The sequence below is a fragment of the Trichosurus vulpecula genome, chromosome 5 (genome assembly GCF_011100635.1).
Source record: "Trichosurus vulpecula isolate mTriVul1 chromosome 5, mTriVul1.pri, whole genome shotgun sequence".
NCBI lineage: Eukaryota > Metazoa > Chordata > Mammalia > Diprotodontia > Phalangeridae > Trichosurus > Trichosurus vulpecula.
This window is the reverse complement of record NC_050577.1, coordinates 138,215,271-138,232,663: the sequence shown is the minus strand read 5'-3', so window position 1 is coordinate 138,232,663 and position 17,393 is coordinate 138,215,271.

Sequence of the window (17,393 nt, the reverse complement as noted above, 5' to 3'; positions counted from 1 at the left end):
CAAAACAAAGGACAAAAAGAATAGTCTGTGAATCTATTATTATAACCTATTCACGGTAAAATATATGGTTCAGGGGTACAATTTGGTAATTATTTTCCCCTGAATAGACAACTGTTACAGTGTTGTCCTTCCCATGGGCTATAACTTCTGCAGCCTTTGGAATATCATCTGGCTTCCGTTTTACCCATACCTTAGCTCCTGACTTTATTCTATCAATGGAGCAAGACCCTTTTGCCCCTCTAGTAGTTATTTTGGGAGGAGGGTCAGTTTTCACAAAGGGTATTTTTTCACAGGGGATAATAATGACTTGAACCATCCTATCATTTCTACAAAATTGTACAGGTTTTTTACCCATATTCTGGAGTGTCACAACAATTTCTTTTTGATAATTAGAATCTATCACTCCAGCCAATATATGTATTCCTTGAGCCGCTAATCCTGGTTTAGGTAATATCCATCCAAGATGATTCTTGGGGATTCTCATACATACTCCAGTAGGGGTTTTTCTTATCTCTTTCCTATTTAACCTAAAATTCTCTATACAATGTAAATCATATCCTGCTGAACCAGGTGTTCCTGGACTTGGTAGTGGGACATCTTCCCTCACAGTCCAAAATTCAATGTTTTGGATCTCACATGTTTGCTGTTCTCTGATCTGCAGATTTGGGGTCATCATTCTGGCTAGAGGTGTACTCCCCCCTAAGGGCCTATTATTCAAATTACGTAAGGCAATAGACAAATTATCCTTCCAATGTCGATATGAGTTATTTGAGCTTAATTTTCTCAGCTGTTCTTTCAACAATCCATTCATTCTTTCAATTAGCCCAGATGCTTGTGGGTAATATGGAATATGATATATCCATTCTATATTATTCAACACACAATATCTTTTCACTTCTTTGCCCTTGAAATGTGACCCATTGTCACTTTGAATCTGCATTGGGGTTCCATAATATAAACTTACAATATCTAGAGTTTTACAGGTGTTTTTCTGAGTTGCGTCTTTATAAGGACAAGCCACTAGTACACCTGAATAGGTGTCAACACACGTACATACATATTTACATCCTTTATCCTGGGGTAGTGGGCCAATATAATCTATCTGCCAAATTTGGGCTGGAACTTTTCCCCTTGCTATTTCTCCAGTAACTATCCTAGGAAGAGTTCGTTCTTTTTCTAATTGGCATATACAACACTCCTCTGTTATTTGTTTTAACAACGCATGAGAAATACTGATACCTCGATCCTGTGCCCATCGATGGGTGGCCTGGACCCCTAAATGGCCGGCAGTCTGGTGGACCCATCTTGCTAAGGCTGGGTCATCAGTTGGAGTCGGAGTAGGGACAATACATTCAGTAGCAATCTTTGCTAGTCGATCCGCATGTGCATTGTATTCACGTTCTGGTGTGGTCAGGGTTGCATGAGCATCAACATGAAAAACTGACAGATCTGTAACCAAAGACATGTCCCATATATTTTCCCATAACTCTTTACCCCAAACTTGTTTGCCATGAATCTCCCAATTCTGATTCTTCCATATAGGCATCCACGTAGCTAATCCATTAGCTACCGCCCACGAGTCAGTAAATATATGACACTGTCCTCCTTTCTCTGCTCTGATGGCCTGATGCACTGCCATCAGTTCAGCATATTGGCTACTTCCACCTATCCCAGAACTTTCCAGAGTTCTCCTTGTACAGGGGTTATAGGCTACTGCTTTCCAATGTCTCTTCTGTCCTAAATATTTTGCTGTCCCATCAGTAAACCAAGCATGTTTCTTCTGTTCTTCATTTAGTCCGTCATATCCATTATTCCATTTCACTAAGGATGGTACCATCTGTTGCTTAGATTCAAGGGGCTTTTCATTGCTCTCAGTATCAATGTTCGCCACAGATTCATGTAGAGCAGAAACTCCATTTTTGCCTGCTCTGGACCTATTCTGAATATACCACTTCCATTTGATTATGCTTGCCTCTTGTGCATGTCCAATTCTGTGAGAAGCTGGGGTACTCATTACCCAAGTCATAATTGGAATTCCAGGCCTTAATACCACTTCATGACCCAGAGTTAGTTGCTCAGTTTCTACTAAAGCCCAATATGCAGCTAACAGCTGCTTCTCAAAAGGTGTATATTGCACTCCAGATGAGGGCAGTTTCCTTGACCAAAAGCCTAAAGGTACACTTCGGCTTTGTTGTTTTTGCCACAGACTCCAATTTGCATAGTCATCTTGTACAGTCACTTGTAACTCCACTGGCCCATTTTGCATAGGCCATAAGTCTAGAGCTAATTGAATAGCAGCCTTTGCTTCCTCAAAAGCTCTACTTTGTTCAAGTCCCCAGTCAAATTCATATTTCTTTCTGGTGACTTTATACAAGGGTTTTAAAATCTGTCCCAAATGTGGGATGTGGTGTCTCCAATAACCAAACAGCCCTATGAACTTTTGGGCCTCTTTCTTATTGGTAGGGGTGGGAAAATCCTGGATTTTTTGTCGAGCTTGTGGGAGAATTTCTCGCAGTCCTCTATTCCACTGTATCCCCAAGAATTTTACAGTTTGAGCTGGCCCTTGAACCTTTGCGGGGTTGATTTCCCATCCTTTGCTTTTCATATGGTCAATTAATAATGCTAAACTCTCCTCCACCTCCTTTATATTCTTTCCCTGTATCATGATGTCATCTATGTAATGTGTAAGCTGTACACCAGGTAACTTTAATTCATCCAAATGTTCAGCTACAATCCTGTGGCAAATAGTTGGGCTATGAATATATCCTTGCGGCAGGCGTGTAAATGTATACTGTCGGCCTTGCCAAGTAAAAGCAAACTGATTCCATTGCTTGGGGTCTATTGGGATTGTAAAGAAGGCATTGGCCAAATCAATAACTGCATACCAAGTCCCTTCACGTTTTTGTATTCTCTCTATTAAAGTAACTGTGTCTGGGACAGCAGCATACAAGGGAGGAGTCACTTTGTTCAGCTGTCTATAATCTACTGTCATCCTCCATGTTCCATCTGACTTTCGGACTGGCCAGACAGGGTTGTTCCATTGAGTAGTTGTAGGGACTAACACTCCTGCCTCAACACATTCTCTTATAGTGTTGGCAATTTCATCTTGCCCACCTGGCACACGATATTGCCTCAAAGTAATTACTTCAGAAGGTTCGGGCAAAGTGATTGGATCCATCTTGATTTTCCCCACTAAGACTGCATTAATGCCTATTTTCCTCACAGCAAATTGGTATTTCCCTTCAGGTAAATTTAAGGTCATACCCTTCAAAATGTCTATTCCAATGATGTATTCAGGAATAGGCACAATAACCACACTATATTCTTTCTTGGGCAACTGTCCAATTTTCATCATCAATTTAACTTGTCTGGCTGATATTTCAGTCCCTCCTAGTCCTGTGATGGTAATAGGAGTTCCATGGCTGAACTTGTCTGGATTTCCATAAATAAGGGTGGCCTCGGCCCCAGTATCTATTAATGCCTCAGTTACCGTACTTGACCCATTTTTCCAATATATGGTCAAGTTAATGTGAGGTCTACAATCCAGCCTGTGTATTTCCTTAATTTGGACTGGGGCTCGGCCTGTTCCCTAGTATTCCCTTTCATATGATTCACTTGGGTTTGAAGGTTCAACATCTGTAGCATTTGCAGGAGCAGTTCTGATTTCCCTATCTCTCGTGTTATCAAGTCCTCTATACATTCTGTATAATTCATTGGTTGGAATTCCATCTATCATTTCAAAACCTACCCCTGCTCTCAATAAAGTAGTAAACATTTCTTTCCTTGTTACTCTCCTTTGGCGCCAAGTTTGCTGGTTATTCACCCTTCTCTCTCGAGGAGATCTATCCCTTCCCCAGTCACCTAAGTCATATAACTGTAAAATCTTATTTATCACTGTTGTAAGACGGCTCCCTACTTCTCCAAGCAATAAATTCAAAATTAGTTGTTTATAAGCAGGGGGAGCTGTCCTAATTATTAAATTCCTATGAGACAGTCCCATTGGATCATTGTAATATTTGTCTGCAGTTCCTATCATAATGGCAGTCTTCATTACCTCCTCCTTTAGTCTCATGATACAATCTCTAAGTGAATACCAGGGTCTGTGCTCAGTGGGCCACATAGAATCAGTATCATATCTCTTATTGCATCCCACAGCGGCTAATGCCAACAGAGTAGTCCTGCTATCACCATCTCCTTGCTGATGATGTTCCCTAAAAGCTTGTTGAACTAGAGGATCATGGCTGATACCTATGAATCTCATGCAGTCTGTCCTATCTACTGATATTCCACTGGCCCCTTGATCACTGAGTCTTACCATCCAAGATATCAATGGTTCTCCTATTCTTTGGCTGAATCTACTCAAAATATCTGTGACCTCTTGCGGTGAGAAATCTTCCTGAATTTCCCTTGTAACTGAATCTTCACCTCGGGTTTCTGTCTTCCTCCTTTGTATGGGTCGAGCCCTTGTCTGATCATTTAACCATCTCCTATTCTCTGTGTGAGGCACATCCTGAACCCCAGTAGTGTTTTGTGCCTCAGCCCCTAACATTGTCTCATTCTCTCCCCACTCACTTCCTCTGCCACCATGGCTAGGACGAAGCAGGCAGTCAGGCTCTTTCTGGGCTGGGTTGAAATGCACTCTGGGCTTTTTTGGTCTCCTGTTGCTCTTAGCCACATTAATAGAAAAGTTCTCATTTGAGTCAGTTTGGTCTTCTGCTATCTGAGATTTCCCTTCTTCCTGTGGGGTAGGAGTGCCCCCACGTCTTTCACTTAATCTCAATCTTTCGTATACTAGCCGGTAGGCTGATAACACTATCCAGCTTTGCCTAGATAGTGATGCCCCTGACTGAATCCCAACTTCTCGTAAACACTTTTCCAAATCCCTAGGATCTCCTTTCCGTAGCCTTGGTTCCCAGTTTTCACAGGGTCCAGCTTTTTTAGCCAATTCTTTTGCTAGGGAGGAATAAAATGGATCCTCCCATCCTGGGATATTTATCTCCTCCTCTGGAATTGTTCTGCTTCTAAATAGAGATCTTATACCTAGCGATCCTGTTCGTGACGCCAAATGTATCAGGAGGGCAGAGTTTATAATCTCAAAGAAGATCATAAACATGTCTGAAAGGTTCGGAATCGCCGGATAGAAGAAACTCTCAAAATAGAAGGCAGAAGAATCAAAACATTTATTTAGGCTCCACAGTAACCAACCCATGAACCAGAAGCCCCATTTTGATATGTTGATCAAAATCTTCCAGGCCCAATAAGTACGCCTTGCAAGAGTAACCAGGAGGCTACAGAGAAGCATGATTGCGTAAAGCAAAATCATGCTTCCCCCTCGATGGTAATAAGATTACCCACTGGCCTGAAGTCTTTGTTCAGCTTCCTCCCGTAGATCAGCTCTGCTACTGGCAGCTCCTGCCTCAGCTGTGTCTGTGCCTGAAACTGACGTAACTGTCGTAACTGCCTCTGTAACTGCCTCTGGCTCCAACTGTCGCTGTAACTGTCGCTGTAATGGCCTGAAGTCTTTGTTCAGCTTTCTCCCGTAGGTTAGCTCTGCTACTGGCAGCTCCTGCTTCAGCTGTGTCTGTCGCTGTGGCTGTAACTGACGTAACTGTCGTAACTGCCTCTGTAACTGTCGTTGTAACTGTCGCTGGCTCCAACCGGAAAAGGAAAAGAGAAGAGAGCTCTCCGAGCTGTCCTCTCCCCTCTTATAGGGTCTCTGACATCATCAAGCTCCGCCCTAATGACCAGGGCCGATTGGTTCCTGAGTTGGCCCCTCCCCCTAGCATAGACATTAACACCTCCCCTCAGCCAGCCCCATGACTCCTCACACAGGAAGCTGTCTGCTTCCCGGCATGCTCCCCGGAAGAGCAAGCCACAGTGTCCAGAGGCTCAATGAGGCAAGCTGAGCCATTCAAAGAAAACAAAAGCCATTATGGCTACACAGGGTTAAGTGACTTGCCCAGGGTCACATAGCTGATAAGTGTTTGAAGCCAGATATGAATTTAGGAAGATGAGTCTTCCTGACGCCAGGCCTAGTACTCTATTTACCTAGCTGCCCATAATAAAGACACCTACCTGTATCAAAATAATTTTGATTTTTTGGCATAGTGGATAGCTTTGTATGCTTCTGACACTTACTAGCTGTGTGTCTTTGGACAAATCAATCAACTTCGCTGAGCTTCAGTTTCCCCATCTTTAAATGGGGATAATTCCTTTGGTACTAGCTCACAGAGTTGTTGTTGATAAACTCAGACAAGATGTCTTTAAAGCACTTGACCAAGCTTTACAGTGATAAGAAGTAGTCTGACCAATGGATATACAGCCATCCTTAAAGTCCACAAGACCCAAGTTCAAATCCTGTCTCCTGGCTGTATTACCCTGGGCAAGTCACTTAACCTTTCAATAACCTAGGTGACTCTCTTCAGACTAATACTGCCATCAGACTTGCCTATAGAATTTTTAATAACTTTTAATTCATAAAGAAAAAAAAAGCCTCATTTTTTAAACCTTTACTTGAGGGCCTAAGAAAATTACACTGGGAAACTGTAGTGCTTTGTTCTCAGAAAAATAGAGGAGATTGCCCAATACAAATCTAGTCTGTTTATTGTTGACAATGGCAGCCAGGCAGGGAAATTATTTTGAGGGGAGAGGAAAGCATTATTCTAGTCACTGAGAATTAAACAAGGGATAGGGAATATATTAATAAATATGAAAAACTAATCTCTTCAGCTGCTCTCTCTTGGATTAATTCCACTGATGGTATATGATAAGAAATAATGCCAACCCTTAGGCCTTCTCTCCAGCGGAGCCAACATGTGACCCCACGAAATAAGCCTCAGTCCTTTGCCTCAATTTCTGTCCCTTTCTGTTTTAGGTAAAGGGACTGGAAACTCAGACTTTGTGACTTTCAGAAGTCAGGTGAGTGAGCCTGTGGGCATCTAAGAGTGAAGATTCTAAGTTACAGAGAAAGTGCTTACTTTACAATGACAAAGGGAGTCTCTTCACCTGGGAGTTACCCCTGTGCCAATGAAACCACAGGTACAGTAGAAGTGGCGCAACAATTTCTCTTTTCTAAAATGTTAGCTCGTCCAATTGATTTATTCTTATAAAATGTGTAACAGGTTTTTTCAACATGCTCACATTGCTCCCCAAAATGCCAGACACAACATTGGGCCCCATTAAATAAACTTTTCACCAAACTCCTTTAATTTACTTCTAATCCAAATACAAGAATTCTTTGGAGCTACCTTATTGCTGATTGACGAAACTGTGTGGCTAACAACCTACACTATATATCGTCGACTTGTTGGTGACACTGTCCAGAATGCCAGAAACAAAGGCCTGAATAAAATTCAAACATATCGTATCTACTTTTTCCCATTTGTCTACAAAGACTGACATCCTGTCATAAAAGATAACACAATTTGTGTGATTTATTCTTCCAAAAACTGTGATAGTTACTGTCTAACCACTACTCTCACATACCATGTGCTTTCATATATTTTGCCTTCATTGGATTATAAGCTCCTTGAGGACAGGGGGCATTTTTTACCTCTTTTTGTATCCCCAACACTCAGCACAGTGCCTGGCACATAGCAGGCACTTACTAAATATTGGTTGATTGATTAATTACACAGTGATTGGTTGGTCTTAGCATGATTTTTAAGGTTCCTTCTTCCTCTAAATCTATGATGCTATTATCTCTCCTGCTACTGAAATTCTATGTTTGCCTTTTTTCTCTTCCTAAAAGTTGTAGGCTGCCATTATACGTTCTTAGTTTCCAAAAATGTCTAAAAACTGGGTAAGATTTATCAAAATAGTGTATCTCTAACTTTCAGAAATATATCAATGCTAAAGGCACACCCAGAATGCTAGTAAAACATTCAGTTATAGAAGGAGAAATGGAAAATGGCTACATGATCATTTAGTCACTGAGAAGTCAATGGGGATGCAGCAGTTGTAGAATTGGTTTTGTTCCCTCAGAGGCCCAGGAAACAACCTGTGTGGCCAGGCCAATAGGGAAGGTGAAGATGTGGAGGTTCTCATTGATTCTCCTCAAACCTAAACATTTCTTTGGTGACAAATGCTGTAGTTACAGGATTACAGTTGGGATCAGTGGTTCTAAACACAGGGAAATGTTGTTAAACCACAAAACCTAGAAATAGCTTGTTACTTAAGTTGTGTGTGACCAGAACTGTATTTTGGCATTCCAATGCATTGAAGGTATCTGCCAGGACAGAATAGATGGTTTTTGCTACTGGAAGCTTTCCTTCCCCTTCTTTACATTTGTCCTTCTTGTTTAAAGGTCTTTTAGATATCTTTTATTTTGACATGGTTGGTATTTCTCTACAGCCTTCTCCCCCTGACATACCTCCATAATCCATACATCTACACACCACACTCCCTTGTCAAAAGAAAACCAACCACAGGGAATAATGTCTGTCTGGCAGCATATACAACGTTCCCCATCCATATTGCTCCACCCTAATACCAAGAAGAGGAAGGTGTGCCTCCTCATCTTTCCTCTAGGGCTGAGAGTTTGCCCTCTTTTTCTGCCTGGTATTTTCCAGTAAATAATGGTATGGAACTTGGCTTATCCCTATTTTACATCAATAATCTTGCATGACTTAAATATTGACACTAAGCTGCAGTCAACATTCTGACCTACTTTAATGAAGTTGCTGCAAAATGGAAATGTTCCCTCCTGAGAACACACCCTATCTTATGGTGGTTGAAGTGATTGTTGTTAACAAGTCCCAAATTAACATGATTTCAAATTTATTAGGATAAATAATATGCCACCCACTATATGGAACAGAGGAAGGAAACTATCAAAATAGCCATTTTGCTGCCCAGGACTAGTGACCCCTGCCCAAAATATCCCTGCAGCAGCTATTAGCATCTATGGGAATTCTAATGCTCTATTCTCTTTCACCATATGACCCAGAGGGTAAGAGCAGCTGTCAGAAAAGATGCAAAGTATCATTATGAGGTGCTGCTGGGGATTAGAAGCCTTCTTTATGATATTGAACTCTGGGCTCCCATAGACATATGTGAAAATTCCACTGGTACTTTGCCTGCAGGGGAAGGTGAGAGTTACCGTTGCTGAGAAGAATCAGACCTCTGTGTGCTATCTGGGGTGTAGGGGTGGTGCAGGACCTCTCTCACTGCACAGTCACCCAAGGCCTCTGTTTCATGGATTATCCATGACAGTAGTAGAATTATCACTTTTAGACACTAGCACTATAGTCCCCAGTGTGTAATAGGAGGAAGTAAAAATGATGCTTAAAAAACTTAGGTGAGAAAGAATAGCTGTACCAGACCAAGTACAAATAGAAGTAAACTGTGTTGGAGATGACTTCTGTATTTTTATTAATGTATTAAGTATTAATTTTTTAAGATATTTGAAAGAGGGAAGATATTGACTGGAAAAATCATGAAAGGTATTATTAGACCTTGATGGCAATTGAGCAGACACCTATATGTAGTTGGTTGTTGTCTTTCATTCTCAAAGAGGACCAAAATGACGTCACTATGCTAGAGTCAAGTTTCAATGTGTCCAACTATGGCTGATAAGACCAATACAAGCTCAAAATGCTCTACCACAGCTCAAGCACAAATAGTCCATGTGAACATTTGGGGTGGATATTATAAATTTGCTCATCCTGTGTTTCCTTTGAGCTACTTCAGCTCTGCTTTGCTCATAGAGGACAGCATCATCTCTGATGTGGGTGCTCCATGCTGAGCAGTCTTATTTCAGTGTCTCCAATGTAACACAAACGATTTCAAAGTTCTTAAGAGAGACCTTGAGAGTGTACTTGTATAACTTCTTCTGGCCACCACGTGAATGCTTGCCCTATGTGAGTTCTCCATAAAATAGTCTCTTTAGCAGCGACTGTTTTGCAATGTACACCATGGCCAACTCATTGGAGTTGTGCTATCAGAAGCAGAGTTTGAATGCTTGGCAGTTTAGTAAGGACTTCAGTGTCTGGTATCTTCTCCTGCCAGGTAATCTTCAGAATCTTCCTAAGACAATTAGAATGGAAGTGATTCAATTGATTGGCCGGGGGGGGGGGGGGGGGAGCAGAGCCAAGATGGCAGCCGGAAAGCAGGGACTTGCTTAAGCTCTCCCCCAGGTCCCTCTAAACACCTATAAAAATGGCTCTGCACAAATTCTAAAGCTGAAGAACCCACAAAATAGCAGAGGGAAGCAGGGCCCCAGCCCAGGACAGCCTGGATGGTCTCTGGGAAGGGTCTATCACACGGAGCTGGGAGCAGAACAGAGCAGAGCCCAGCATGGGCAGCTCCAGGACCAACCAAACTCGGAGCCAGACGGAACAGGCCATAGGGCCCTGAATCATTGAGCTTTGGCAGTTACCAGACTTCTCAACCCACAAACACCAAAGACAACAGAGCAGATTAGTGGGAAAAGCTGCTGGGACAGAGTGAAAAGAGTTTGCAGTTCAGCCCCTGCCCCAGGGGCAGCAGGGGTGGTGCAGCTCTGAGGCTTCCTCCAGAACTACAGCTGCAGTTGCTTCCAGCCCCAGGCCCACCTGGTGGGAGGAATTAAGTGGCAGATTAGAGAGAGAGTGCAAAACCTGCTTTGCCCTGCAAGGACTGCAATCCTGGTTGGCAGTTCTTGGGGGAGAAGGAGCACTGGCATGGCAGAGCTTGCCGTGTAGAAATAGCTCTGAAAACAGCAGTGCAGCCCCTCAAGCTCAGGACAAAGTATTCTCTACTCTACAAGCAGTCATACCCCAACAAAAAGCTCAAGGGTCAAGTAGTTTGCTGGCAACATGAACAGGCAGTGAAAATGGACTCAGATTCAGACTCAGACTTTGGAATCTTTCTTTGGTGACAAAGAAAACCAAAACATACAGCCAGAAGAAGTCAACAAAGTCAAAGAGCCTACATCAAAAGCATCCAAGAAAAACATGAACTGATCTCAGGCCATGGAAGAACTCAAAAAGGATTTGGAAAAGCAAGTAAGAGGAGCAGAGGAAAAACTGGGAAGAGAAATGAGAGTGATGCAGGAAAACCATGAAAAACAAGCCAATGACTTGCTAAAGGAGACCCAAAAAATACTGAAGAAAATAACACCTTAAAAAATAGACTAACTCAAATGGCAAAGGACCTCCAAAAAGCCAATGAGGAGAAGAATGCCTTGAAAGGCAGAATTACCCAAATGGAGAAGGAGGTCCAAAAGACCACTGAAGAAAATGCTACCTTAAAAATTAGATTGGAGCAACTGCAAGCTAGTGACTTCATGAGAAATCAAGATATTATAAAACAGAACCAAAGGAATGAAAAAATGGAAGACAATGAGAAATATCTCATTGGAAAAACCACTGACCTGGAAAATAGATCCAGGAGAGATCATTTAAAAATTATTGGACTACCTGAAAGCCATGATCAAAAAAAGAGCCTAGATATCATCTTTCAAGAAATTATCAAGGAGTACTGCCCTGATATTCTAGAGCCAGAGGGTAAAATAGAAATTGAGAGAACCCACAGATCACCTCCTGAAAAAGATCCCAAAAAGAAAACTCCTAGGAATATTGTCACCAAATTCCAGAGCTCCCAGATCAAGGAGAAAATACTGCAAGCAGCCAGAAAGAAACAATTTGAGTATTGTATAAACACAATCAGGATAACACAACATCTAGCAGCTTCTGCATTAAGGTATCAAAGGGCTTGGAATACGATATTCCGGAGGTCAATGGAGCTAGGATTAAAACTAAGAATCACCTACCCAGCAAAACTGAGTCTAATGCTCCAAAGCAAAATATGGATTTTCAATAAAATAGAAGTCTTTCAAACTTTCTCAGTGAAAAGACCAGAGCTGAATAGAAAATTTGACTTTCAAACATAAGAATCAATTGAAGCATGAAAAGGTAAACAAGAAAGAGAAATCATAAGGGACTTACTAAAGTTGAACTGTTTTTTATATTCCTACATGGAAAGATGATGTGTATATTTCATGAGACCTCAGTATCAGGGTAGCTGAAGGGAATGTATATATATACATATATATATATATATATATATATATATATATATATATATACACACACGTATATATATACACATATATATGTATATGTATATGTGTATATATATGTATATGTATATATACATATATATGTGTGTGTGTATATATATATATATATATATAGAGAGAGAGAGAGAGAGAGAGAGAGAGGGCACAGGGTGAGTTGAATATGAAGGGATGATATCTAAAAAATAAAATCAAATTAAGGGATGAGAGAGGAATATATTGAGAGAGGGAGAAAGGGAGAGATAGAATGGGGTGAATTATCTCACATGAAAGTGGAAAGAAAAAGCAGTTCTGTTGGAAAGGAAGAGGGGGCAGGTGAGGGGGATCAAATGGATCTTGCTCTTATCGGATTTGACTTGAGGAGGGAATAACATACACACTCAGTTGGGTATCTTACCCCACAGGAAAGAAGGAGGAAGGGGATAAAAAAGGGGGTAATAATACAAGGGAAGGCAGATAGGGGGAGGAGGTAATCAAAAGCAAATGCTTTTGAAAAGGGATAGGGTCAAGGGAGAAAATTGAATAAAGGGGGACGGGACAGGACAGGAGGGAGCAAAATATAGTTAGTGTTTCACAACATAAGTATTGTGGAAGGGTTTTACATAATGATACATGTGTGGCCTATGTTGGTTGCCTTCTTAGGGAGGGTGGGTGGGGAGGGAAGAGGGGAGAGAATTTGGAACTCAAAGTTTTAAAAGGAGATGTTCAAAAAACAAGTTGTTTTTGCATGCAACTGGGAAATAAGATATACAGGCAATGGGGCATAGAAATCTATCTTGCCCTAAAAGAAAGTAAGGGAAAAGGGGATGGGGGGAAATGGGGTGACATAAGGTAGGGCTGACTGGGGAATGGGGCACTCAGAATATATGCCATCTTGGAGTGGGGGGGAGGGTAGAAATGGGGAGAAAATTTGTAACTCAAAATCTTGTGGAAATCAATGCTGAAAACTAAAAATATTAAATAAATAATAATTTTTTTTTAAAAAGGAAGTGATTCAGTTTCCTAGCATGACACTGGTAGACTATCCAGGTTTCACAGGCATACAACAATGAGGTCAGCACCACAGCTGTGTAGACCTTCAGTTTGGTAATCAGTCTAATACCTCTTTTCTCCCATACTTTACTTCAGAGCCTCCCAAACACTCAGCTAGCTCTGGCAATGCATGTGTCAACCTCATTATTGATGTGTACATCCCTGGAAAGTACACTACCAAGGTAAGTGAAGTTATCCACAGCATTCAGAACTTCTCCATTTGCTGTAACCAATGGTTCCACATATGGACAGTGTGGTGATGTCTAATGGAGTGCCTCTGTTTCTTGGTGTTAATTGTTAGGCCAAAATTAGCACAAGAAGCAGAGGAGTGATCCATACTTTGTTGCATCTCAGCTTCAGAGGCTGCATTGAGTGCACAATCATCTGCAAACAGAAAATCATGCACCAACAGTCCCTCCACTTTGGTCTTGGCTTGTAGCCTTTTCAAGTCAAAGAATTTACCATCAGGGCAGTAGCTGACCTTGATGCCATGTTCATCCTCATTGAAAGCATTTGAGACATGGCTGAAAACATCATGCTAAAAAGCAAGCACACAGCCATGTTTCACTCCATTGGCAACTGGGAAGGCACGAGAGCATCGTCCATTATCTTGAACTTGGGCAAGCATGCCATCATAGTATTGACGTACAATGCTGATGAACTTCTCTGGGGCACCAAATTTTTACATAATTTTCCATAAGCCCTCATGACTAACAGTATCAGAGGCCTTGGTCAGATCTACAAATGTTGTATACAGAGCTCTCTTCTGTTCCTAGAATTTCTCCTGCAGTTGTCGGGCAGCAAACACCATATTGACTGTTCCTTGACCCTTTCTGAAGCCACGCTGGCTCTCAGGTAGATGACCATCTTCCAGGTGAAGGATCAGCCTATTAAGAAGGACTCTGGCAAGAATCTTGCCAGCAATGACTAAGAGAGATACCACTCTGTGATTGTCACAGGACGATCTATTTCCTTTACCTTTATGGAAATGGACAATGGAGGCATCTTTGAACTCCTGGGAGACAACTTGCTCTTGCCATGTAATCTGGAAAACTTCAGTCAGCTTTTGTATGAGCGGTGGACGCTCTGTCTTGTAAATCTCAGCTGGAATAGAATCAGCACCAGGTGCTTTGCCACATGAAAGGAGCCTAATGGTATTCAAAACCTCTTCTTCAGTTGGAGCTTCAGCCAGGGAGGGATTGACTTCTACCTGAGGTAAATGGTCAACAGCCTCAGTATTGATTGATGATGGTCTATTGTGAACACTACTGAAGTGTGCCACTCATCTCTTTAGGATCATATCCTTATCACTAATCAATGTGGTTCTGTCAGCACTGAGTAGTTGAGATGCACCATAGGTCTTTGACCCATAAATAGCCTTCAGGGCATCATAAAAGCACTTTGGATTATTACTATCAGCATAAAAATGAATTTAATCTGCCTTCTTACTGAACCAAGAATCTTGCATCTCTCTTAGCTTTGCTTGTATTTTACTTTTGATAGAATTAAATGCTGCCTTCTTAGAGATGGATGCACTATCCTGCTGGCAAACCCTGTGGAGTTCTCATTTTTCATATTTCATAGCTTCTGAATTTCCCCATCATTTTTATCAAACCAGTCTTGGTGTTTATGAGTGTTCTGAGCCAGATGAGCAAATGCAGTGCTATACACCAAATCTTTGAAAGCTGCCCACTCCTTTTCTGCTCCACTGTTGTCAACTGTGTTGGTTCAACTTTCTCTCCAAGTTAGCAACAAACTGTTCTCACTCAGAAAATAGCTCTAATTTGTCAACATTAATTCTTCTGGTAGTCATTTTGCCTTGGGGGTGCCACTTTTGTTGAATGCAAATATTTAGCTTGAAAAGGATAAGTCTATGATCAGTCCAGCACTCTGCACCACACATTGCCTTTGTCACTCTCACATCTTATCTGTTTCTTCTCCTTACAATCACATAGTCTATTAAATGCCAATGTTTGTTACAAGGGTGCATCCATGAAGTTTTATTGCATTTAGGTAAATAGAAGACAGTGTTGGTGATGAGAAGGTCATGAGCTGTACAAGTTTTCAATAGTAAGTAACCATTGCCGTTGCTGCTTCCAACTCCATTCCTCTCTGGGACTCCCTGCCAAGTCTGCTAGTCTGAGTCTATACCAGCATTAAAGTCACCTACAGATATAAGCTTGTCCTCTTTTGGCACATTGATGATAAGGGTCTCCAAGTCTTCATAAAATTTTTCTTTTGACCTCATCAGGGTTCATCATGGTGGGAGCATAGGCACGGATAATGGTAGCGTGACATTTTTCTGCAAGGGGCAGCTGCATTATCATGAGCCTGTTGTTCACTCCTTTTAGAAGGCATACAAGCTTGTTGACTAGATTAGTTTTGATTGCAAATCCTATGCCAGCTTCATGGTACTCCTCTTCACTGCAGCCACTCCAGAAAAAGGTGTATCTAACTCTGACTTCAGTAAGCTGGTCTTCATTTGCCAGCCTTGTTTCACTCAGGGCTGATATTTGGATGTGATACCTGCTGAGTTCTCTTGAAACAAGAGCTGTTCATCTTTCAGGTCTACTGGATTTTGTATTATCTACAAGTGTGCACACATGCCATGTGCCCATGGTGAGCAGAATTGTCTGTGCAGACATTTTTGTACTTTTTTTGTGTTTTGACCACAGAGTGGGATTCCCTGCCTGCTACAGTAATCAGGCCAACATTGGGTAAGCAGACAATTTTAGGGCATGTTTTCTAGCCCCTTCCTCACACCAGGAGGTGAGCAGTGACAGCCTTAAAAGGCTGCTCAGATACCCAGGAGGCTGCCAAATCTCACTGCTGCTTTCAGTGAGAAATGACCCTATGGCCTGGGCTGCCTGTGTGCAAGATTGTGACTTCAGCTCCCAGTATATCCACAACTGCTGCTTTGTCACTTGCCTGTCACCACAGTGCTTTGAGATAGGTATAATGGTAAAATGGTATGGGTGATATCTTTGAATTCCTGTGTAAATTGGATTTAAGTGACGCAGAATTGCATGAAGTTGTTGGCCTCATTCTCTCCTCCAGAGTATTCACAGTCCAGTGGCAGGACAGAATCAAGATGACTGGTGATGGCTCAAGATGCAGTGGATGACCTTGGCCTCTTCAACGTCTAACCAAGCTCTAAGCACACCACAGCACCTGTTTCAGCTGCCTTGAAAAGATTGGGAACTATAACCCTATGTAATGAAATTACCACTTTCATGTCTCACTATTATCCCATCAATAAAACCATGGCCATTGGAACAAATTGTTCTCATCTGTCCATTCCACCAGAGGTAGTGCTTGGGGTTGTCACTCCTCTAACTAGCCAATGGGTTTGACACCCCTTGGTTACCCTCAACCTGGTTTAGCCCGTCTGCTGAAATGGTTTGCCTGGATGTGGCCACTGCACATGCTATAGCTTCTTGGAGACACAGGTGAGAGTTGGGTGGAACAGGTGGACACCAAAGGTGGAAAGCAGCCCTGAAAACAGTTTGGCAGCCCTCATATAAGAGGTACCAGTCCTCCTTGAACATACTGTACACCACAACTTGTATGGCTACTATCTCATGTCTATAAAATCTTTATGAGAATGGTCTCCACATTTGCCAAGGATTTCCCTGGTGAAAAAAAAAATTAGAAAGGGACAGGCTGATTTGCAAATTGTTTTCTACAGCAGACCAAATCATCACATTCACATGACAAAATTCTGTTATATTTATTGTTTGTTGATTAAAAAAAACCTTCTGGCTTAATAGAGCCTCCCTAAAGACTCTTCCCCAATGAAATGTTTATCATGTATATACACATTAAAATCGTATGAGTCCATGACAGATAAAATCACCAAGAAAAACTTTGTTTAATCTTCTTACTACCAATATCAGATGAAATATAAGACAGAGGTATGCTTACCAGGGACATTCCCCTCTGTCATGAAGGATGTATTACACAGAGTTCATGTAACAGGGGGATTCCCTACATATAGTCAGATTGTCCCAATGTTGCTATTGGTGAATGATATTAGCTTAATTGTCACAAACCAAAGAAGAGAATTTTGAAGGCATTCTAAAAATAGATAAAATGCTATGTCATTAGATGATGGACAGATTGATTCCATCTTGGATCTTCAAAGGGAGGAATAGGAAAAGATGACATTTGGGTATAGAAGCCTCTCAAGATGTCATGCAGTCTAACATTGTGATTTATGGAGATCTTATTTACCTAGTCTACCCAAGTGAGAGGGTCCTTCAAGTGGTTTGAGATTACATAATTAAACCAAGATTTATTATGT